At 37.5% G+C, this 26,540-nt stretch overlaps 1 protein-coding gene across 3 annotated transcripts in view; it reads left to right on the top strand.

The window, feature by feature from the left end:
• The window catches only part of ATXR2 (histone-lysine N-methyltransferase ATXR2), a 250,198-nt gene that overhangs the window by 103,375 nt on the left and 120,283 nt on the right, over window positions 1-26,540 (top strand). The window lies entirely within an intron of this gene.

Genomic DNA, 26,540 nt, shown 5'->3' with positions numbered 1-26,540 from the left:
CTTTTAATTAAATAAAAGACCCCATTCTTCTAACCCACTTAAAGTGCACACATAAAGTCCTTTTTCTATTTTACAATTAAAAGAAAAGGCTTGTGAGACTTTTGTCTTATGTGACAAGTCAACTTTAATTCTATTGGTTGACTTGTGTGTGCACATGGATCACTCCTCTTTTTGAATTCCACCGTTGATCATCCACCATCTTCATCTTGATCTCTACCGTCCGTACGACTTTAAAAGGGAGAGAGCTTTCCCCCTCAAAGCATCAATCCATCTTTTGAATATTGTTATGCTACAGGTTTTCTAATAGGTTTCTTTGGAGCTTTGTGGAGAACTTCTCATTTCTTGTCTCATTCTCTCATTTCATCATATTAGCATAAGATCATATGGCATTCTTAGCATAGTTGCATGTTAGTTTAGCTTTGATTTCTTGCAATAATATCACATAGTTTAAATAATGGTATTGTAACACTCTCATACATGCTTAGAATAGCTGCACTTTTCATATTCATTCTAGTTTAATCTTTAGTTGCATTGCATTCTTGAGGAACTCTTTGAGACATTTGCATTCTTGCATCTTGTCTTTGGAACCTCCCATTGCATGGTTTACTAGCAAGAAGAGTATCTCTAAGGCTCATCTGAGAGCCCTTGAACTTGAAATACACTCTCTTGCACTCCGTGGATAGGGAGCTCTAAGCCGGCATCCAAGCATTTCAAACTCATGAAATCGTTTGGATAGAAGGGTTTAGAGTGGGACACTTTCGAGTGTACAGCAGTCTCTAGATAACACTCATCTTTCTCCTCAAGACAAAGAGGATCTTCTCTCCGCCCTCTCCTCTAGATCCATCACCCCTAAAACCCTCTGAGGGTCTATTGGTCAGGCTAGGATCCAAATCAAGCACTTGTATAGGTAAAGCCGATTGCCAAACTTTGGTTGACAAAATGTATAGGACCCCATTTGATCTCCCTCTTCGCTTATGCTAGGATAAACTGTCTCCCTAAGGTTGGCATGTTCACTTGGGTTGCTCTCCAGAATCATATCATTACAGCCAAATGGTTCCTTAAGCTAGGTTTTGAAGGCCCCTCTCATTGCGCCTTATGCAAATCCACCTTTGAATCGGTAGACCATATCCTTCTTCATTGGCCTTATGCTCAAAAGTGTCGGTTCTAGCTTCTCCAAAAGCTACATCTGCGACTAGCTTTCGCCAACAACCTTCCTGACTTTCTCAAAAGCTGGCCCCTTCTTTGTATAAAAACCACTTTTTATCCCCTTTGTATTATTGTTCCTTCCATCATGATTTGGAAGCTTGGAGTGAAATTGCAAAAATTGCAAAATTCTAAACTGGATGAAGCTCGACTCATCAACAAAATCAAGGTGAACATCATTGAGGTTGCAAACAATAGATTAAGGACCCTTAACTGCGACAACTCTATTTTCTCTATCTAGGATAATGAGGTTAGAATGGTTTTTTACCTAACTTTATTATCCACGCCCTATTTGGCCAAGGATGCAAAGCAACCTCTACTATTAGACTCCATTGTCATTGGTCCTTGCTGATCTGAATCATTTTAGCAATTCAAAGGACAATACCGAAATAATAAATATTGGTATTGTAAGTGCATAATAAACCATATATGATGACTTTTATTCATTCCTAGTATTAAATAAAATTTCATATAATTGTGGACAATCTCGTAAGGTAGATGTATGCCTGCAAATCAATCAAATTTGGACAAACTCGTGGTGGAATTGTGTGTCCAAGCTCATAAAAGTTGGGATATCTCGTGAATGAGATGTATGCCCATGAACTCTATAGGAGTTGGACAATCCTATGGTTGAGGTCTCTGCTCATGAACTCCATATATAAGATTTGATACAAATTGGTAATCTCAACAAACGAGATGTATGCCCATATCATTTTGCCTTGTTGAATTCGAGTTGAGCCTCTTTATACATCTTCATGGAAGTTGAAAGGTCTCTTTATCTACATCTTCATTAGAAATTGAATGGACAAATTCCAAATTGAAGAGTCATTAGAATTAATTAAAGACAAGAATTAATTAAAATATATGATTTAATATAATATGCTAATTCAATTCTTATCATTCCTCCTTCCTTATGAGGCAATGGGCCCCATTGCCCCATCATCTTTGAAATGAAGTAACGATGTCCGTATGAAGAGAAGGCTCTGAATCTAGATCCTGGAAAGGATTCAAAAACTCTCCTCAAAATTTAAATTAATAAAGACCCTAAAGTTGAAAATTCATATCCATTCGTTGTGTGTGTTGGCCTATTTGTGCTGCTTGGATTCACTGCGTCTTGAATAATAGAAAGATCAATGTTGCTAGAAGCCAATTGAGATAGTGGATGTAGATAGGACAACTGGTGACTGCTATGGTGATACGATGAGACTGGGATTCTGATGGCAGGGAATCCTTGGGCATTGCAGGCTTTGCCACATTATTGCCATCTTTTTGCCTCTTACAGAAAAGAAGCTCATCTTGCAAAACCATGTTTTTAGTACAAGTGAAAGCAACAAAATTGCTTGAACTTCTTATAATTCTTAGTGGCTCTTTTGCAATGCATAGAATGGCCGTCAATGTTCTTGTTAGGCTCCCTAGAACCTTCTTGTTACATCCCAATTTTTGACCTAAGTTGAAATATAGCCATTGAAGTTCACATGAAGTCAGTTGGCAGTTTAATTTGTTATAATCTGGTGAAATGGTAAGATAGTTAGTCATTATGATTTCAAGTGATGATGACATGTTAGTTGCTCGTTAATCACGAATTCATAGAATTTAGAAGATGGTTAACCATTGTGATTATTTAAAATGATAATATAATTTAACGGTGGAGAATTTCCTTGCAGAGAGCATGTCAATGGGGTGGAAGCATTGTCAGAAAACAATTAGGCAGGAGCATCACCATCACTGAGCAAATGGGGTGAGGACCTGGCGACTTGAACCAGGAAAAATTTGCGGGACCTGATGAGTTATTTAAATAAATAATTTAATTAAAATATAAAACGTATCTCAATGATTTTAATTTATCTTTCATCATATCATTTTAATAAATATTTATAAACGTGCATTTAAATATAAAAATGAATTGGCATCATTATATTTTAATAATTTAACAGTGATGTTTAGTTGTACATTATAATAATGCTCAAATTATAATAATTGAATTATTATAATTTTCAAATTATAATTTTCCAATTCTTCTTTCCAACTTATTTTTCTATTATTCTTTTCTCTCTTCATAGTCGATTTACTTATTGGAATTCGAATGGATTATGTAACTGAAGGTAGTTGGAGAGTCGACCCTCTCTTTTATAGAGTCCCATAGTTGTGTCACAACACATTTTTTTTTATCTTCATCTCCTTTCTTTCTCCTTGCTGGTGGTGGCTCTTTCTAAGATTTACCGATTGAAAATATTTGCATACTTTTCCTTTTCTTCCACGCTTCCTGCTGCAGAAATCAGAGTCATTGAGTTTGCATAACCAAAGCATTTTGGGATATATCTGCTAAGCTGAGTAAGTAAACAACCGAACCACGATTTTGCTATTTACGTTTCTTAATACTGAGTTTGATGGAAATGCATGACTCCATTTTGTATGAATGTTTCCTTAACGCTAGTCTGATGAATCACATGAATTCATAACACATTCTTTTTAATTACTGTAAAGTGAATCAGTCACTTCTAAAAGTATATAATGCAAAGTCAGTCGGCCCATTTAGAGACCAAAAGCCGAGTGCATATGCCACAACAACGTGTTAGATTCTTATTCCATATTTTGCACCATTCATGCATTAATTCCATACAGACCGAGTTCCAAGTAATAGCATAACGTATGGAATCTGATAAGCAATAAGAATATCAATCATGAGTAGTAAATATCTCAGATTCAGGATTAAAAACATAAATGTGTATATAATTTGTTCATATCACAAAGAGATGAAATCATGTAATTAAACACCAAAGAGTTCACCAGCAATGATGCATGTTAGGGTGTAGAAGTGTAAAACAAAATCCAAGGAAAAGAACTTGTGAGCACCTAGGAATCACTGGCTTGATGTCCTAAATCGTGAGGAGGTGTAGGAAGTCTGCACAAACAATTCAATGCGATTTCTGCTAAGTCCAATCTGATGCTTGTTTATTTTTTCTTTACTCTTTTTCCTCATTGTTAAACCAAAAGTTAGTGATCTGCTTTGTACGTTTACCTTTAATGATAGCTCATGACAACACAATGCTAATTTTATTGTCCCATGTCTTTTACATATGAGTGCATCAGTTTTTGTTAGTATCATGCTATGTAGGATTGTCTAGATGAATACCAACACCAGGTAAAGTATTGTTTTTCACTGAGGATAATATCTATTTTTAGTTAGTACATAATGATAGGTTAGAGAATGAATCAGATATGTGTTCCAACTCTTTTCTTTTCTGATTGGATATCCGTTCTTAGCTGGATAGGCATGATATTTGAGAACTATATATATATATATATATATATATATATATATATACTACTTGTTGTTTTCCTAATGTGCATAAGAGATCATCTTCGAGTATCCTTGAGAGAGCATCATTTTTGAATTCAAATAGTAGTGTTTTAAAAACCTGATTGTTTAAGTGAATCAACTTCAATGCAAATGCTATTATAGTTTTCCGAACAAATTTAGAATACTATTAACACCGAGTAATTCACCGGCAGAGAAGCCATGAAATGGTGAAGAGGTGGAGTTAATCTGCAAGAATGCGGAAGAGAAATCAATTATGTTTAAAATAATTAATTAAATCTTCAATTTTGAAATCTTTAAAGAACATAATTATGTAATGACAGATTGTGAAATGCTGGATGCATGTAAAATTGGCAGAACCGGTCGTTCTGAGGATTTCTACACTTGGGACTCACCTGGTTGTGAAGTCAAGGAGATGGGTGATGAGGTGAAAGAAAGGAATCATCTATAATATGAATCAGTATCAAATATGACCGAACAACGTTTATCATTTTTAATATGAAATAAGCAATAGTGCATGCATATTCCTGTTATTGTGATTTCTTGCTGTCAAGTCATATGGTGAGTTAATTACCGGGAAGCCCAGTGGATGGGAAGATGTTCCTTGTCTATTTCGGGTAGGGAGGGCCTTTCTCTTAGAGATCGTGTGGGGATAAGTTGTGGTTTGAGGTTGGGTGGTTAAGCCCCTGACAATGTTTCACCTCTCCCCAAGATGTTAGTCATGAGTCAGACAGAGATAAGCTATGCAGTCAATTGTTAACGGAAATAGGTAATATCACTTTTATGATGAGGTAAGATTAAATTGAGTTATTTCATTGTTATTGTTATTTTACACCTAAAGATAGATTCATGGATTGCTTTCATTTATATGAATATCGAATATAACTATATTTCTAATCTTGAGATACTATCATAGTTAAGTGATTAGAAGTAAAGGAATCTGAAGCCCTAATTGATTGAGAGATGATTGGAACCCTAAATGATAGTGGTATCGGTAGCTCTAATTGAATCCGTGGTATTGGAAGCCCTATTTGAATAAGTGGTATTGGGAGCCCTAATTTAATAATTGAATAAGTGGTATTGGGAGCGGTATCATAATCCCTAAATGAACCGATGGTAAATGATGCCCTAATTGATACGGTGGTAAGTGATGCCCTAATTTAAAATATAGTGGTATTTAATTGAAATTATTATTTGATTTTAAGATAGTGGTTTTTAGATGATAGTCGTCATGTGAAATTGTTATAGTATATTTGTGGACTAACCTGGTTGGTTGCAGAAGCATCCTTAGTTTTGATTTCGATCTCAGTTTTCCAAGGTATGTGGTTTTCAATTTCTGTAGTAAATTCATTTGATGGTATTTCAAGTTTTTAGATAAGAAATTTTGTCTACCTGATTTATAATGGTATTCTTATTCACATGAACATGAATGATATAACTGTCTTCCTATGAAACGAAGTAGTAACTGTATTCTTTGAGTATGTTAGATGTTAATTTAGACCCGTGAAAACTAGATGTTACACTTCTTAGCTCCTTCCATAGTCTTATATATAAAAAGTGTAAACCCTCTAGACTTCCCAGTTTGTTTATCAAACCGTAATACAAAACATAATTATTTATAATATAAAACGTAATCAGTTATAATATAATGCAATTCCACTTTCTCAGTTTATTCTCTTGCGTTGGAGAAAAATATTCTTGGCAGTCTGCTGTGATGGAGAAAGAGATAAGTCATTCCTACTCCTGTAAAAGAAACTCCAGCAGTTGATTTGCGCTTGTAAAATTCTAAAATTCAATGGAGCGCCCCTATATACAAATCAATCCTACCGTGCCCATTCTGTAGGCGAGTAATGAATCCACCACTTGATTTCAAAGTTCACTCAGAGCTGAGTGAATCCAACTTTTCAATCTGCTCCCAAGGATTATGTCATCTTCAATAGCTTGTTGCAGTTCATCGTATACAGAAAGGAGAATAATATTATTCTGTCAACAAATTGTCTAACTGGATCATTTATCAGCTCTTGTACCACTAATCCCAATCATTTTAGCAATTCAGAGGACAATATTGAAATAATAAATATTGGTATTGTAAGTGCGTAATAAACCATATATGATGACTTGTATTCATTCATAGTATGAAATAAAATTTCATACAATTGTGGACAATCTCGTAAGTGAGATGTATGCTTGCAAATCAATCAAATTTGGACAAACTCGTGGTGGAGTTGTGTGTTTGAGCTCATAAAAGTTGGGATATCTCGTGAATGAGATGTATGCCCATGAACTCTATAGGAGTTGGACAATCTCATGGTTGAGGTGTCTACCCATGAATTCCATATATAAGATCTAATACAAATTGGCAATCTCAACAAACAAGATGTATGTCTATATCATTTTGCCTTGTTGAATTCGAGTTGAGCTTCTTTATACATCTTCATGGAAGTTGAAAGGTCTCTTTATCTACATCTTCATTAGAAATTGAATGGACAATTCCAAATTGAATAGACATTAGAATTAATTAAAGACAAGAATTAATTAAAATATATGATTTAATATAATATGCTAATTCAATTCTAATCACTTTGTGGCCCTTTCAATGGTATAAGCTCAACTTTGATGAGGCTTCTTGGGGCAATCCTGTGATAACAGGAGTTGGTTGCATCATTAGAGATTGAAATGGCAACATTTATGGCAAGCTTGCCAAACCCATAGGCTCTATTACGAATAACATTGCCGAATTTGAAGCTTTGTGCAGATGCCTTCTTCTGTGTAGCTCTTTGGGCATCAAAACATTAGCAGTGGAAGGAGATTCTGAAATCATCATCAACGCCCTCCACACATGCTACACTTCTAATTGGCTTCTAAACTCTAAATTGCAGAGCAAAAAACTTTACTAAAATGTTCGAAAATATTAGCTTTTCCCACATCTATCGTGAAGATAACGGAGATGTGGACAACTTGGCTAATTGTGGGGCTGATGGTATCTTTATCTGACCCTATTCCAATCTCCTAGTTTCCTTTCTCTTTCAATCTAGAGTTATTTTTACACTCTTTGTAGGAATATCTTTATTTAAGGTGAAGGTCTTCCTCTCCTTCAAGATTACCGTTCATATCTCAAATTTATGGATTCTTCCTCTTTGACGTCTCTTCGGATACATATCAAACTATTCTTATTTACTCAGTTGTATTATTTACCAACATAAGCTTGTATTGATTTGTACGATTACATAAAATAGGGTGTTGTATGTAATACAAGGGCATGCCCTTGTTTCTTATGTATCATTAGATTAGGCTTTTATCCCCCATAGCTAGCTTCGAACAAACAAGCTACGTATGTATCATTCAATCATATACGAACAAACGATGTATGTGTCACAAGGGTATGTCCTTGCTTGTTTATGTATCATTAGATTCGTCGTCTGGAGCTACAAGCAGAGGGTTTCTTCCTAGTTCTTTCCTGTCAGTATGCTCCCATGAACCAACTTCTGTAAAACTCATTTTTAATAATAAAATATCTAGCTTTATGTCGTTTGCTCATAAAAAAGAAAAAAAAGAAAAAGAAATACTGACAAAACTGATCTATGTTAGGGAAGCTTAAAATGATGTCAATAACAATCTCTGTACCCCCATTGGAAAAAAGGGAAATGATGATTTAGAAGCTTTAGAAAAAATGACATGGATAGTTGTAAAGCTCTATTCAATGACGGTTGTCAATATCATCCAATTTCTCATGCGATGATCCCTTTTTGAATAGTTTTTGGATGAAGGTAAAAAATTATCAATGAAATTCTTTTATCAGATGCTATTGTTGCATTGATGAGAACAACTTGTCTTGGCAGGTTCAGCCAAACACCAAGAAATATCATTCCCGATGCATGCCAAAGTGGAAAACAAAGCACACCAATAATTTGACAAAACACCTCCAAGAGTTGTCGTTTTATGAAATGCTCTTCACAACATGGAAGCATGCCAAACATGTAGGCATCACGTGGAATCGCAAATGGTGCACATCTCATTATACTAATTGGCTTGCTAAGTGTCATATGCTTGATTGCCAAGTTTCTTGGTAAATGGAATGATGATTGAAGCTTTAAACTTAAAAAAAATACAAACAATAGGCATGGAGTTGATTCTTTACTACCATCATGTCAACGTTTTGCCAAGATGGGAATCTTGGATAAGCAAGTAAATATAATAAAAGAAATGCATAAACCATTTGGCATAATGCCAAAAGTATCATGAGAGAAATCTCATTCTATACATGATTGAAGGTTACTCACAAAAGATATTTTTAAAAAATTCCTTAAGAAATCTCTAAACAACTACCGCTGCCCTTAGCTATAACTCCACAAAATGGAAGAGAAGACTGGCGGTTAGAAGAAGTTAGCAACCAAATGATAGAGCTTTATCAGCAAAAAAAAAGTTTTCCATCATCTCGAGGAAGTGAACCAAATGGAAGAATAGGTTCACCAATCATCAGGAACCAGGCAATACCTAGTTAAATATTAATGAATTTCCATCTGCAAATGGTCATTCCCAAACTGTGTTTTCTGGAGTTGCAGTCCAAGCTACTGGTGGACCACTTCACGCAGAAGATGCAATTCATGCCTACAAAAGAGATGCCAGTAGTGAATTTCAAAATATAGAGAATATATTGGTAACCTCTTCAATGAAAACAAAACTTAGTATATGAAAAGGCCTACATTGGAAACCAAAGATTTTCTCAAGAAAATATAAATGCCAATCAAGCTAATGGAAGAATTGTAACAAACTATTGTCTTCAACTTAAATCCATTGTCTAGCAATGAAGACAGGAATTAAAACGACCATTATAATTCCTCATTCGGATAGCTAGGACAAAATAACATTGTCATTACACATAGTAAGTAGCTATGAACAATTGTTACATTTCGATTCTAATATTATCAAATATGCAATAAGAAGAAGATCAATCATTGAGGTGGAATAATACATCAAGGGATAATGAAGGTTTTACATGCAAACATCATAGGAATGTAGTGTTTTATTAGAATGTACGAAGATCCTTGAAGCATACTTGAGTTGTCTAACATGGCAAGAAAGCAGCGATGTGCAAATAATTTTTCTTTTGGTACAAATAATCCAAAGAGATGCACCATGCTAGATAATTAAGCATAGAAAAAGAAAAAGAATTGAATCACGACTCTTGTTAATGGCCTTTTTGCATGTTGTAATTGGGAATGCAAAGACATATAATGACATCCATCAATGCACTCAAGGTCTTGATTAAATGTTGTGGTTGTGGGTACAAAATCATACGCATTACACATGAAACATTTGGAAAAATGCTTCGTGCACTGCAAAATATAGCAACAAAAAAAAATGAAAATCCACAATAAGCAAGTTGTGTAACATGCACAAAATGTGTTGTATGGTAAAATTCATGAAAAATGTTGTGACCTTAGGGAGACTAGTGGCCGTAGGATGGAATGAAATATTAAAAGGGAGAATATGGCAATGTTACGTCAAGGTAAGTATAAAATGATGAATATTATATATAATGAAATGAATTAACATAGTATTATTATGATAATAGAAAAAATAGGGAATATAGGAAAAACAAACATGTGAGGAGTATGAAATTGACGAGAAAGGAATAGATGTCGTTACTAGGAATAATCAAATAGTAAAAAACAAAGATAAAGCATAGTTAAGGAGTGGCTGAAATTATTCTACAGAATATAAGTAGAATTGTTTTTGTATAGTTCAGTGAGTTTGCCATCAAAAGGTTTTAAGGGAATTCTTATACCAATAATTATCTTTGCGTAAGAACATAAGTATACATAGTAGATGCTCTAATTCACCAATTTGACTTAGAAATAATGAGGTAAGTGTCTCACTCACCCTTTATCATTAATATTAATTCAATGCATAATCATCATACTATAATTCTGAGTTAGAAGAACAAGAAATAGCGAAGGACTGTTTAATCCAATTGATAGATCATTCCAAGATGTGTAAGGATTAGCATTCCTATAAGATGCCTTGAGGATTGACCAAGATGGGATCAAGTTACCTTGAGGCCATTCCGAGATGGGATTAATGCCTTGGATCCCTAGAAATCTTGAGAAAGGCCATTGATGTTGATTTCACACAATCTACTATATCCTAACCTTCTTCCTAATTCAGTAATATAGTTAAAATAACTTAGTTTTCTGTAAAGGATCAGCGTCCTTGTAAGATGCCTTGGGGATTGATCAAGATGGGATCAAGTTGCCTTGAAGTCATTCCGAGATGGATTAAGGGCTTGGATCCACAAAAGCCTTGAGGGAGACCATTGAGTTTGGTACGTAAGCAATTTGTTTACATCCTAAGTATTCTTCTCGACAAAGAATGATAATAAGAGCAAACAAAACTAGCATCTTGCTAAGTAGGTAACCTCACGTGGATGCATAAACACTACCACCGAGGCCAAGGGGACCAAAGTTCCACTCTTGTACTTAGTATGGGATTGGCTTAGAGTAATTTATCACAATTCATATTTTCTTGAAACTTACATATACACTCAATGTACTAATGATCACTTATGATTGCAGGTTTGTAAATTATTTTCTGGAGTCTAGTAAACTATAAGACATTAATCAAGAATGCATGTATTATGTGTTTGCATCGTCTAGGCTTAGTGTTTTCACGCATTCCCATGTTTGCTTCATGTTTTCATGCATTCACGTGTTTGCTTTGTATTTTCATGCACTTATGTGTCTTCTTCGTGTTTTATACATACTCCATGAATCCGTTATGCTTTCATGCATTCAATTATATGCTTTACTAGAAAAGTTCTATCTTTTTTTTTCTGGTGGACAAGCAAATTTGAGAGGGGAAGTCTTGATATCCCCGTCAAAATGAAATCTATAGAATTAAAAGTATAAATGAATAAATTAAAAAAATATAAAATATTTATAATCGTTTTATAATATGTTTAGGAAAAAATGATTATTATATAAAATGATAAAATATAATTTAATGATTAGATTATTAATCATATTAATATTAATACTAATAAAAATAAAAATAAAAATAAATAAATATATATAGATAGATAGATAGATAGATAGATAGGTAAAAGGCCTAAACCCCCTGAGTACGAATAGTTCTCCATTTTTACACATCATTAGTATAACATGCTAAAATTCCCAAACATAATTAACCATTTAATATAGATGAAAAGTATGTCACTTTCCATAATTTATATGCATGAAAGATAGTTATAAGCATAGATCAAATCTCTTTGAGAAGTGGTAGAGAACTTTGTTTCTCGTGATAAGTTTTGGAAAACGAGAAAGCCTATAGTTTTCTTGCAAGAAGTTGATGCTGAGAAGTTCCCAAATTCTCGGTGAGAAGTGGCATATTCCTCCCGAGAAGTTGCATACTTCTCCCAAGAATTTAAAAAAATCTCATGGGCAACACCAGAAAAGCTAGGACACCTTGGCAGTTACCATTTCTTGGCCCATTTAACAATATGCGGCCTTTGGAGGAGAGGAGAAGGGTTTTGGTAGAGAGAAATAGTCATTGGCAACCTTGTAGATCAAATGCAAGTGGATTTTAAGTATATTCAAAGGTACATCCAACTACATCTAGAATACAAATGATGATGAGGAGTCATTGCTAGTGCCAAAACCAGCTACATTCTGGATGGATATCGAGTCACAGCCACAACCACAACCATAGCAGATTGCTAGGGCTAGACCTCCTCCCACTCCCATAGTTTTTACTAGAGCTACTAGGAAGGGAAAGAGGAAGATGTAGACTAGTTTCATATTGTACTTTACATTTGTATTTGCTTATCCTTTTACAAAGACAATTTGCTATTTTTAGTTTTCTTCAGAGTTTAGAGTCTCTGACTATGGTTGTCAGCCATTGACATTTTACATGAGGATGCGATTTTGTTACATATTGTATTTATGTATATCTAGAAGGGTTTTAGGGGAGACAAATAGTCATTGGCAACCTTCTAGATTTAATGCAAGTGGATTTGAAGTATATTCAAAGCTACATCCAGCTACATCTATGATACAAATGATGATGATGAGTCATTGCCAGTGCCAAAACCAGCTACATTCTGGATGGTATCGAGTCACAACCACAACCATAGTGGATTGCTAGGGCTAGACCCTTCCCACTCCCATAGTTTTTACTAGAGCTACTAGGAAGGGAAAGAGGAAGATGTAGACTAGTTTCATATTGTACTTTACATTTGTATTTGCTTATAAAGACGATTTGCTATTTTTAGTTTTCTTCAGAGTTCAGAGTCTCTAACTATGGCTGCCAGCCATTGACATTCCACATGAGGATGTGGTTTTGTTACATATTGCGTTTATATATATCTAGATCAGCTTTTTTAGTTTGTTTACTCATTTGCTGGCTAGGGATTTACATGGACACTATGTGCTCAATCACCCACCATTCAACTTGACAACAAAAATAATACCTTTAGACCACTAGGAGCTGATTTGTTTGGTTTATTTATTTATTTTCATTTCCTGGTTAGTTTAGTATAGATTATCCACCTTTTATCCTGCAGGTTATATTCACATAATTCATTTGTTATCAGCCAACACACTTTATCTTGACCTTGTTGGTCATCCTTGATGAATCTCAGTGTGGTTGTCCATTAAACTCTGATTACTACAGACAAGTTTTTCTCTTCCCAATCCTGAGCTTATTGTAGTTATATAAAGAAAGGGTCATTGACAATTCATAAACTTTTATCTTTTACTCTCTAAGAGTGCCTCTCCTTGCCTCTCCTTATCTCGGAGACAAATGGATTATGCCTCTATATAAGAATTACACAGTACTGAAATGTTCGTCTTTTATTTTAAATTCTAAAAATGGAATAATAAACAGCAAAAGAATTCAAATAGATTTTATTGTATTTAAACAATCAACTATGTAGTCATAACATGCACATTCAGACCCTAGTCCATCTGGCTCTATTCTTTAACATATATTTATGCTACGTGCTTAAACTCAGAGACTATAATCAGAAATAAAGAAAAGAGATGCATAGGAAGAATGCACGACCTAGCTTGCAAATAGAGGTTTGGTCATCCTCAATTGCTGGTAGGAACTTTTAATGCCCGATAACAATCAAAATGAGATCTATATAATAAAAAATATAAATGAATAAAATAATATTTATATTCATATTATAATAATATATGTTAAGCATGAAAAATTAATTATTATATAAAATGATAAAATATAATATAATGATTGGAGTATTAATCATATTAATATTAATACTAATAATAATATAATTAATAAACTATAATTCTAATATTAATACATAGTACAAATAATTGAATGAAAAGACTCACCTTTTCTAATATCACTGTATATAAAGAAATTTTAAAACACTGAAAGATATCAAGGAGAAAAATAATACCCATAAAATTTGTTTGCAAAAAGCTTAATAGAGAAACAAATTATTGTAAGTCCCTGTCGTAGGTAAATATTGTGTAGCCGACAGGATGTATGTCGTTGGTATCGGTCGACAGGGTGTGTTTCGAGATGTATGTTGTTGGTATCGAGAAGGTCCTTATTATGTAGCCGACATGTTGTATGTAGTTGACGGACATCTTCGGGAAGGTTTCTCGGATGTATAAATACCCCTCTTCGTGATCATTGTAATCATCAACATCATAAGCATAATGTAATATTTGGCGTATGCGAATAATATAAGGAGTTCTGTTATTCTTATTGCTATTCTGATCCATTGTTTGTATGAATTGATTTCATTTACCCAATACGGTAAACATTTGGCGCCGTTACCTGATGGACTTGGAAAGGTAGGCGAATGACGAGTAATGCTGAATCAGCTGAACAAGAATAAGAACAAGCTGAAGGAAAAGGACGAAATACACACAGCACAAGCAAATCTAATTTTGGCGTAGCAAGCCGAACGCAGAAAGTGTTTCCAAAAGATTGCTGCCGACAGACACAAAAGTGCGGAAGCATTGTTGGAGGAGACTCGACAGTGGGTGGAGTTGGTGGAAGAAGCACGGGAGGAATTTTTGAATTGATGTTCGCTGAGGGAAGAGAATCCAGATGGAAGAGAATCGACTTGCACGGCTCGGAGTGCCGAAGGAGCAAGAGCGTGGAGTGAACTCTTCGTTTACGATACACTTCCAGAAGGGACAGATTCGCTTAACGGAAACCCTTCTTCACCAAGCAACACAGGTTCCGGGAGACCAAGTGTCAAAGTCGGGATACCAAGCGTCAACGTCGGGATGGCGGGACCAAAAGAAAAGTTGCCTAAATTTGATGGTGAAGGAACCGCCGATCCGATTCGACATTATAAAACATGTGAAATGATCTAGAAGGCGAATGGCATAACAGATACAAACGAATGGGTCCGACAATTTCCGGCCACCCTACGAGGTGTTGCGATTGATTGGTTTACTGATACAGATCCACAAAAGTTAAACAGTTGGGATAACATTAAGGAGTTTATTGCATAATTTCAAATATTACACGACGATAATGAGATTGTAGCAGAGATATTCAATACTTAGCAGGGGAAGAATGAAACAGTTCGAGTCTTTGCCGGGAAGTTGAAGGACCTGATCAATAAGATGGAAAATAAGTCGGCTGATGGGCTACAGAAAAGATGGTTCATTGTATTGGTTCCCAAAACCGCAGATTGGAATCCTACGAGCCTTGCCTGCTCGATGCTGTGATATCCAATCGGTTGAGGCCAACTTGACGGGATTGATCAATGTGATCTAAATCCCCTGCGCTTCCGGCTCTGCAAGACCGAGGCGGGTGTACCCAATCCTTGATGAAACACTTAAATCCAAGACACTCAAAACAGATCGATTAGAATGCGAACACAATACATGTTTTCGAAATGGCAAGAAGTATAGGAAAACTTTAGACTTGTGATTTATGAATTGAAAACAAAAGCAAATGATTGAAATAACGTTTTAAATAAAGTATAAATATAAATTAATACAACAGATGAATATATTTAATTTTTCAATGGAAAGAAATGAAACAGTTGCCAGCATATGGATTATGAATTAAGAACAAAAGACTAGTGCTTAATTAGATGGGCAATAGAGTCAAAATTATTAGTTGAAACGTACAATTTTATAAAGTTAAATATATTAAATTATAAACAATTTTAATAATCAGACGCGATGGATCAATTATTTAAATGCAATTTTAAATAAGTCTAAAATGCACTTTAACTCCTACTGAGACAAATTAGACATAAATACAGAAACAATAAATTATTTCACAATATTTATGTTTATCAAATTTAAAATGCGATAATGATCCAATCCACTTATTTGAATATTAAAATATTTATAAAAATAAATGAAAGATATTTATAAAAGGCACAACTCAATAATAAGTTAACCTCTAATGCAAATAGAAATAAATGCGCTTACAGATTATGCCGGAACAAATTATAAGTAGAGACACTCCTTAAGGATGAGCTATCCACAGCAAATTTATCCCGACTGAATGAAATTGACTCAAAAATCCACCATCCACATGCTTAGTTCAACAAGTCACTCTTTTGCCGATGATAAAATATAATATATCATAAGACAGGCTAGGAAAAGTGTTCAAGTATGAAAAAATGAATGTATATTTTGATTTTCTCACTATACATATTTATAGAGAAGCTAAGGGTGTCGGTTGTCTTATGAAACATCGCAATCCCTCATAAATAAAAACTAACCAAATAAACACAAAACTTTAGCATAATTTCTAACTTAGCGATTAATGTTTCATGTTCTTTAAATGATGAAGAAGCTTAATTTTAATGGTTTAGCCACTTTGATTTCCCGTGCTCCAAATCTGTGAGAGCTCCTTCTTCCAACGTGCAACTCCAAATGCTTAAAACATCTGCTGGGAGTATCGACACTGCAAACTCTAGATGATCCACATGAGGCGGTCAGGTTTGGTACATCTTCAAACATTGACATGAAGCTTTCCATATCCAATCTTTGCTTTAAACCGGTCTGCATACGATCCATTTCTCTGTCGGGCCTGTATGATCGGAGCCTTTATCTCCATGGAGAAGGGTGCATCCTTTCAATTCCGGCATGCATCTTGAGACCTGCATACATATGGCAAGACATTAGATACTAATAAAAGTTCCTCAACGATTGGTGAAGAATAACACTTGAGCGGTTCTTCTTCAGAAAATCCATCCATCCTTTTGCCTTTAGCGTGCATATTGTACCGGGCTCAATATATTGATCTGGGCTGCTTTGTCAATAATCAGGTAGTCAAATGGTGCGGTGACATACATACACCTTTTAGCTGATGAAGAAAGTCTATAGTATCACGTGATATGAACTGTTGGGCCATGCGGGCAATACCATTTTCACTGGACAAATGCTTTCTCAACAACGGGATACACACACTTCTCTGTGCACAAGGAACCTTCTTTATATCTTTCTTATTACTAAGCATATTCTCATTAATTATGCTTGTTAGCTCTTCTGCTTCTCCCAGACCTTTGCTGTCACTGCAAAAACATTCTCTTCGGGCATTTTCTTCGACATTATTATATTTTTGTTTTTCGATATGATTTATTAAAGATTCAACCATACTGATCAAAATTTCTGATTCTTGTTTTCCTCCATCCTGTCTGTGATAGGTAACACTTGATATTTAAGGAAAATATATTAAAAATATCATCTGGGTTGAATCTCCCCTCATTCCCTACCAATACGATTTCACCCAAATTCATGACACAAGGATCATTATCTTCATTAGAATAACTTCCAGATGGACTTGTGACTATCCTGAAGAACCTCACTGCAGTTTCTGATATTGCTGCATTTTTGGGTGTGCACACAATTACTCTGAACATCTTATGACTTAAGATAGAAAGAAGTGAGATCAGCATTTAGGTTTTTTCTGTTCCTGAGGACCCTGTATAAGCTTTATATCAGAAGAAGAGCATTAACTACTTGATTTATAGCAGAAATTTGAGAATCGTTGAAGATATAGGACATGAAGTGCTTGCTCCTGAATTTCTCTGAGTCCTCCTTTTTCACTTTTGCACTGGCCTCATTACAATCCTCCAAATTTAAGTATATTGCCTTTTCGAGCATGGTCAAATCCATTTCCTTCTCTTGCAAGGGAATGCATAAAGCTTTTTTAGATTCTCAAACATGATATGATACTACTGAGATAAATGGTAAAATATTTAGTTTCTATAGTGTATATTTCTGATGTACAGGGATGTCCATTCCGCAGATATATAACTTCACCCTCAACCCATTCAGAGGTGTATCTAGCAATCCATTGTCGGTGCCTTAATTGATCCTGGAATGGACAATCACTATGGGAAATATATCTGATAATACTGCTGAAGTAGTAGTACCAACATACAGAAGATAAAATGGCTCCATATTCTGCCATTACTTTAACAACTGAACAATTAGCTGTTGTTTGAGGGCCTGCCTCAGATAGATACTATTATATATACATAGCTAATGCCCTTTGCTATAACAGAGGATAACCTCAACAAATCATGGAGAAATCTGAACCATAAGACACCTCAGGATCATGACGAATTTTCCTCTTGAGTCATTACAAATTTCCATGGGTGTACTCTTAAAAAACATCTTAATCTCCTCTAGATTTCACTTCTATACTCTAGTTGCCCAATTTTCTATTGCTCTAGAAAACGTTGCTTATCAACATAATCGAGATAGGACATGAATCTATCATGTATTTCAATCGCCGTTAATACTCATTTTGTCCATACAACAATGAAGCTTTCTAATATTGACAAAGATCATTTCATCATTTCACAAATGGAGACTAAAATTTTGGGGTCCATCACATTGAACGCCTTCATCCGAAGCTACGAAAGAAAATGAAGATCGTGCCGCCATCGACATACACTGAAGCGTACAATCGGGCAATGAACCTCGAAAATGAGTAGAAGACAAAGAAGAAGAAGAAGAGTAGCTTGTCCGATTCAGATGATGAGGAACCTTCAGGAGAAGATAGTAGCGATGATGAAGGCAATAGCAAGAAGGTCCGTGCTCTTCAAAAGGAAATGATTTGGATGATGAAAGAGTTCAAGAACATGCACAAGGAGACCAAGGGCAATGAGCTATGGTGCACGGAGTGCAAGAAAGAAGGCCATACGAAAGGATCCTGCTCGAAAGATCAATTTTGTGAGATTTGCCAGATCATGGGACATTCGATAAAGGAATGCCCTTTCAACCTGAAGACAAGGACACCGCCGCAAGTGTTCCTCACACAGGAATCGTCCGCGTCCGAAGGGAGTGGGAACAACATCCATTGTCTGTATGCATTGATTTCATTTACCGAGTACGGTAAACAGTCCCAACAGGAGATATTATATCTGCTCTAGAAAAAACCTACACCTAAGGCAGTTTGAAACAAAGTATAGCTCTCATGCTTAGATTTAAAGACAAATAACAATCATCGCGCTGTGTTCTGTGCTCATTATTTCTGCTGAATTGTCCCCCACCATAAAAACCCACTTATAACCATTAAAAAACCAAAAGAATATTAGAGATTCCTTAATTAAAGAATGAAAATCATAAACACAATTAAAGTGGGTTGAGGGTGTGTTTACCGTACAGGTAAAGAAGTCAACACATACAAACAATAATAGCAGAATAGCAAAATAATATTCGCAATAGTAGATTCATGATGATTTACAATGATCCCGGACGGGATATAAATACTACTGCCGAACCTTCCCGAAGGAGTCCGTCAGCCACAATTATTTTATCCGTTACAAACTATTTACCGCCGGACCGTCGGCTACGGAATACCGAAACACCGCTGGACCGTCGGCTACAGAATACAGAAACACCGCCGGACCGTCGGCTACAGAAACATCGCCGGACCGTCGGCTACAGAAACACTGTCGGACCGTCGACTACAGAATACAAAATACCGCCGGAACCATCCAATCGGCTAACACCATCCCCCCCAAAAAGAAAAGTCGTCTCCTGACGACTGACAAAATATCTGAGACAAATTAACAAACAAAATACATTAATAGAGTGACTACAACAAGAGAAATCTGCTTCTGTCATATCACTTCCACATTCATCCCGTTACATCTGTAGCCTCTGCTAACACAATACTGTCTCCTCAAGCTGACCTTGATAGCCACCTGTGTTGCTTTCTCTGTTTTCAATTCCTCGGTACCCTAAGCCAAGTGTCTCTGCACTGCCTCCAACCGGATGATCAGCTCCTCCCGAGCTCTCTACGCATCCACCAAGACAGCCTCACAGCCAACACTTGCTCCCATTGCCTCTGGTACACAGAAAGTCCATGCCTGCAGCAACTTCAACTCTTCTCAATTGGTCAGACTCCCACGACTGATATCCGCCACGACTGGTGGTCTAGGGGGTAACGCCCCCGCGGGGTCCTGGGATCACACCATTTCTGTCATTCTCTGCCGATTCTGCACTCTTTCTGGCAACCACGGATACGTCCCCTTCCCTTTGGCATCATCTGTCACTCATTCTGAACAACTTGATTTTGTCGACTTTTTTTTTTTTTTTAAAATTTTTTAGTACTGAACCTCTGACTGGCGCCCGCGTCCTACTCCACGACCTTTCTTTCCTCACCTGCGGCCTTCATGTTCTCCCTGCGGCCTTTTTGTTCTCCCCGCGGCCTGTTCTTCTCCTACCCGCGGGCTTTGTTTCCTTACCCGCGGACTATTCTTTCACTGGCAGTTAACGGCGAGGATTTTATAAAATATAATGCCCGCGGGGGCTCTCTCTTCTTTTTTTCTGCCGGAGGAACTTATGCTGTCAGTCCTCCTCCTTTCTCTGCCGGAGTAAAGTTTATCCCACGGGGCTTTACCCTCCGCGGGAGTCTCTTGCCCGCGGGACTTTCAGTCCGCGGGACTTCCAGTCTGCGGGACTTCCCGGCCGCTACCTTTTTCTTTTTTTTTTTTTGTTCAAATTTTTTTTTTTTTTTTTTCTTCCCTAAAAGAAATCAAATAACAAAGGTACCTCCGTTTTGTCTCCCGGTGTTGCCATTCTGCAACGACGACGGAGTCAGCTGGCCATCTTGTGACAGCGACAGAGTCTTCCCGGCCCCATATATTTTAAATTTGGATCTGTTGATTGCCGGAGGTACTTTCTGCCCGTCAAAGTTGATAATCTGATCGCTCCATTGTCGCCGACCTTCCGAATTTGATATGGTCCAACCCATCTGCCCCTAAACTTTTCCACTTTGATTTCATTCTGACCGTCGTACACCTTACGTTTGTTCTGTGCCACCACCGTCGCCCACTGTGCCTGTGGTCGTTGCGCAACTGGATTATTTCTTTGCTGTCGGTGCCCTTCTACTAATCTTACGCTGCGGTATAACCTTTTCTTTCCGCGCGGTCCATTCACCATGTACCGGACAGTGGAATTTTTCGTTTTTGTGTGTTCAGACTGTATGTTCTTCCCCTCAGCTTCAGCCATGGCAACTTTTCCTTCTTCCACTTCCCTGCATTCCTCCGGACATTCATTTTCCTCCATTTTCTCATCTTCGTCGACCCTTAGCATATTGCAACTTGGAAAGAGTTCGTAGTCTTCTATCTGCCAGTGGTAAAGGCCATTAATCGAGTCCAGGTCGTCGTCATTCGATCCTCCGTCAAGTCTCAATACTCCTCCTTCATCCGGTTCCATTCTCCTTTGTCCTTCGTCATCACTTTCGCCTTCACTGTCAGAATCTGACAATGCTGCCTCCTCGCCGACCATTTGCGTATGCAGGTCAATTATGAATCTTTTGCCTCCGCGCTCCATTGATAGGGTATTGCGTTTCCAATCATGTTGTACTTTTGCTTGCACCAACCAATCCCGTCCCAGAATAGCATCATAGCCTTTTCTTTTTAATGGAATGACCACAAAATCCAATAAAAATGGTTGCGTACCAATTGTTACCGGTTGCGCTTTCAGAATTCCCAACGGTTTGATTCCATGTTGGTCTGCCGTGAGCAACTGAAATGCAGGTGGCCACAGCGTCGACTTTCCCAACTTCTTCCAAGTATCCTCCGGCAACACATTCACGCCGGACCCTCCATCAACAATTGTCTCTGTCAAAACATTTCCCAAAATCCCCATCTCGACGACCGCTGGATGCCGTCCGGAGGTGAGTGCCAACAGCATTGGGTCTGTTGCCGTCGCTTCCCTACTGTCCCTTCCTGTGTCCTCCGTTGCTTTCGAAAACAGTGTATGATTTAGAATGGCCGTCCGTAACTGGGGCATTGTGAGAAGGAGGTCACTTATCTTGACCAATATCTCCGTTTGTAGGATCTGTCGTACAATGTTTTGTTCTGCAAAGTTCCTTGCCAAGGTGCCAGTAATATCCTTCAACTGAGATGTCCCCGCCGACGATGCCTTTGCAATTTCCGCCTGCGCTTCCCCCACTTTTCTCTTTTCCTCTGTTTGCCTCCGTGTAATTGCCAGAACCTCCTCTATATCCGTGCCAACAGTGATCAAGTTTACTCCAGCCTTTGGACACTTGGAATCTTTGTGATCGCCGGGTCTGCACCATCTGCATAATAATTTCGGTGTGTTTGCCGCTGTACAATCTCGTGCAAAATGACCCCACAAATTACATGCTTGGCATTGAACGATCGGCCGTCTGTTTGCATCATACTGGGTTTGACTTCGGCTTCCATTATTGTTATTGGTTGCATTGTTGTTATTTTGCCCTTTGCTATTATTCCTGTATCCTCCAGATGTAGCACTAGCGGTATTCGTGTTTCCGCTACTACCCGACGGGGAAGCCTCCTATGTGAGAAACACCTGCTGAGGTCCTCTTGTCTTCATGTTAAAGGGACAGTCCTTTGTCGAATGGCCCATGATCTGACAGATGTCACAGAATTGGTTCTTCGGACACGATCCCTTAGTATGACCGTCGGTCTTACATTCCGTGCACCACAGTTCACTACCTTTTGGCTCCTTCTGCATGTTTTTAAATTCCTTCATCATGCGAACCATATCCTTCTGTAGGGCACGAACCTTCCTGCTGCTGCCTTCGTCGTCGCTACTATCATCTCCGGCAGGCTCGTCGTCATCAGAATCAGAGGAGCTAGTTTTCTTCTTCTTTGTCTTCTGCTCACTTTCAAAGTCCAGTGCTCTGTTATACGCGTCCACATATGATGACGGTGGCACAATTTTCATTTTCCTCCGCAACTTCGAGCGTAGGCCATCCACAAACCACCTTTTCTGCAATCCGTCCACTGGCTTGCTTTCCATTTTGTTTATTAAGTCTTTCAATCTCCAGGCGTAGACACGGACAGTTTCGTGCTTCCCTTGCTTGGTATTGAAAATTTCCGCTACGATTTCATTATCATCCCGTAAGAGTTTAAATTCCGCCAAAAACTCCTTTTTAATGTTATCCCATGTATCCAGCTTCTACGGATCCATATCCAAAAATCAATCAATTGCGACACCCCGTAGGGTTGCCGAAAATTGCTTGGCCCATTTGTCGGCATCTGTGATTCCATTTGCCCGTCAGATCGTCTCACATGTCTTACAATGTCAGAGGGGGTCGACTGTACCATCACCTTCAAATTTCGGTAATTTTTCTTTGGGTCCTGCCATAACTCTGGAGGTCTGCACTCCTACAGTGGTCGGCACTCCCACACGGGCAGGCTGAACTCCCACACTGGTGGTTTGCACTCCCACACCGACAGTCGGCACTCCCACACCGGCAGTCTGCACTCCCACATCGGAGGTGTCAACAGCTGCAACCCTTGGTGAAGACGGAGGATCCTCCGAAATTGTTTCCCGCGGAAGTCTATCCTAGACGAAGAGGTCACTCCACGCTCGTGCTCCGTCGGCACCGCGAGCCGTGCGAGTTGATGCTCTTCTGTTTGAATTTTCTTCCCTCGGCGAACACAAATTCAAGAACTCCTCCCGTGCTTCTTCCACCAATTCTACCCGCTGCCGAGTCTCCTTCAACAATTCCTCCGCACTTCGGTTTCCATCAGCAATCTTCTGGAATCTCCGTCGGCGTTCAGCTTGCTGTGCCAGAATCAAATTCTCTTGCGCAATACGGATTCCATCTTTTCCCTTCGCCTTATTCCGGTCCTTGTTAAGCTGATTTGGCATTAATCTTCATTCCTCCCACCTTCCAGATTCATAAGGCAACGGCGCCAAATGTTTACCGTACAGGTAAAGAAGTCAACACATACAGACAATAATAGCAGAATAGCAGAATAATATTCGCAATAGTAGATTCATGATGATTTACAATGATCCCGGATGAGATATAAATACTACTGCCGAACCTTCCCGAAGGAGTCCGTCGGCCACAATTATTTTATCCGTTACAAACTATTTACCGCCGGACCGTCAGCTACGGAATACCGAAACACCGCTGGACCGTCGGCTACAAAATATAGAAACACCGCCGGACCGTCGGCTACAGAAACATCGCCGGACCGTCGGCTACAGAAACACCGCCGGACCGTCGACTACAGAATACAAAATACCGCCGGAACCATCCAATCGGCTAACAGGGTGGAGGCTGTTTGAACTCCATTCTTAGCAATTGTCAAACAATCCATATTTACAGGCTTCCTTTCTTAACATCATAGGAAACCTGCTATATATCATAAGAATGAAGCAGACGATCCAAATTTTGAGCGCCAATGATCCACCATTAGTTCAAGATCCAGGAACAATGAATAAACAAAAGTGTACTAATCACAAACAAACATCAAATGTTCACTATTCGAAACTAGGGTTGAACAATGGTAGCTAATTTATTTTAATTCTGTAATGTCCCCATTTTCCCCAACATTGGAGTTTCAGGGATTAGCCTATTATTGTGATCCTTATAGGCAAATTATTGTGGATAGAGGATCTTTTGTGGCAATGGCTTGGCTTGGGAGGGTCTTATCTTCTCCACATTTCAGTAAGCTATAGGTTGGTCTTTGTTTGGTTCAGATCAGACTTTGTTTGAGCTTAGTTTTGTGTACTTACTATTTGTGGTAAGTTGGTGTTGATCGAGATGGACCTTTTTGTATTTTTGGAAAGTGCATTTGGTCACATGGAGAAATAATAGGTATGACTCCTATTTTAGAGGACATATTTAAATGATGAGTATTTTGGGAGTTATTATATTTTTAGTAGCCAAATTATTATTAATTATTAAATGACTTATTTTTAAAGCTATAATTTAACTTTACAATTTCACTTAAGTTGAGAGTTGAGTTATCATTGAAAAGTGCCATTTATTAATTAGTTAAACCAAGTCAAGTGAGAGAATCTTAAGGAAGCTTCTAATTAATGTTGTGTGGTGAAACTTCTTGAGTGAAGTTACATTTTGGCAAGAAAAGAGAATTTGGAGGTTATAAATACAAGCCTATTTGTTGAGAAAAACATGCTTGACTATATATTTGCTTTTGTGCCTTTGTGCCTTTTTCCTGATTTCTAACTTGTGAGCCCTTGCTGAAGTATAAGGGTCTCGTTTGGGAAGTTTTTGGCAATTGTGCTGAAGTATACAATTGGCCAACGTTCTCCTACTGTATTCCTATAGCTAAGGAGAATAATCTTGAATAATTAATTTTCTTGCTCATTTCATCTAGCTGAGGGTTTGAAGAATTTCTGGGATCGTCTTTGATAATTGTGCTGAGGTAAACAATTATCGAATTCTCCTACCGTGTCTACTGTGGCTTGGAGATTTTGTTAGTGATCAATTACTGATTTGTGGAGGTTTACATTCTCTTTTTGGGAGTCTATGTTTTGAATTGTGAAGGATGCTATGTCTGGCTGGAAGTCCACGTTATTTTGGTGGTGGACAAATTAGTGTTGGATAGTTTGCATATTGGCCACCATGGATGAAAATGGATTTTGACTGCAAATAAAGGTGGGACGGCTTTACTGGTCTAGCTGCATATCATATTCCAGCCTTTCGTGGGAGTTGAAACAGCGGTTGGAAGGCTCACGTTAACCATTGCCGAGTCTGCGATTTGCCCTACCAGCCCTGTGGGGTGTTTGGAGACCACAAGTCAGCACCAGCTCTTGCACATCACATGCTCTCAGCATTGGACATCAACAGCCAGATGACAGTCTTAATTCTGCGGCTGGTATTGGCAGTAAAGAGGCACATGTGAATAATAGAGGGATACTTCATAACACAGCTTGATATATAGCAAATACAAACCAGGTGCCATTTCAATAAGTGTTTGTATTGTATGGTTTTATCAAATAAAGTGCAAGGTTAATCTGTTCAGTCCTTATCTGTTTTTTAAATCCTCATTTCAAAATTCTTGTAATTTCTACTACATATCAAACTTGGGAAATACTGAATAAATTAGAAAACATTTAAACATTGCCAAACTATTAATTCAGTAAAAGAAATTGGTGTTATAAAGTTATAGCCGGCAAATGGTTTTTACAAACTCAAAGAAAAAGCAAAACATAATAATTGCTTAAGAACATGGTTACATTCATGTGCTTCTCAAAAATCAAACTACCAATGCATTTAGCCAATGGCTTATCAAATAAATGAATTTAAACTATTAGTCGATTGAAATACATAAGACCAAAATCCCATGGACTATCAAATTGGTAATTATTTGATAAAGGCTAATTGATGCCATTTAAAAAAAACACAAAATAATGAATTCCACCATGTAAAGTATCTTGTAATTAAATGCACTTATTACTTTGTGACATAATCACAAGATACACACTCCAAGAAGATTAGAAGTAGAAAGTGACAATGCAAAAGTTCAAATGCATGGTATTTTGTAAAATGATGAAATGACATTAAACAACTAGAACACTAATGTCATCCATGCATAGTGAGTGTGAGGCTATCATTCTTCACAGAGTCGGTTCAACTTGATCTATTTTCCTTTTCTCAATGACACCCTTCTTTAGGTCCCTGTCTGTATATGAGAGTCACCTACAGACCACTTCACAACCAAGAGTGGTGGTTAGTCATTACTGATTATCATTGACACACATAAATGATGATAACATGAGAACTAATCATA

This window comes from Cupressus sempervirens, chromosome 4 (assembly GCF_028749045.1).
Source record: "Cupressus sempervirens isolate cs-2001-9-10 chromosome 4, ASM2874904v1, whole genome shotgun sequence".
Classification (NCBI taxonomy): Eukaryota; Viridiplantae; Streptophyta; class Pinopsida; order Cupressales; family Cupressaceae; genus Cupressus; species Cupressus sempervirens.
The sequence above is the reverse complement of the archived record's forward strand: the minus strand, read 5'-3'. Positions and strand labels throughout refer to the sequence as shown.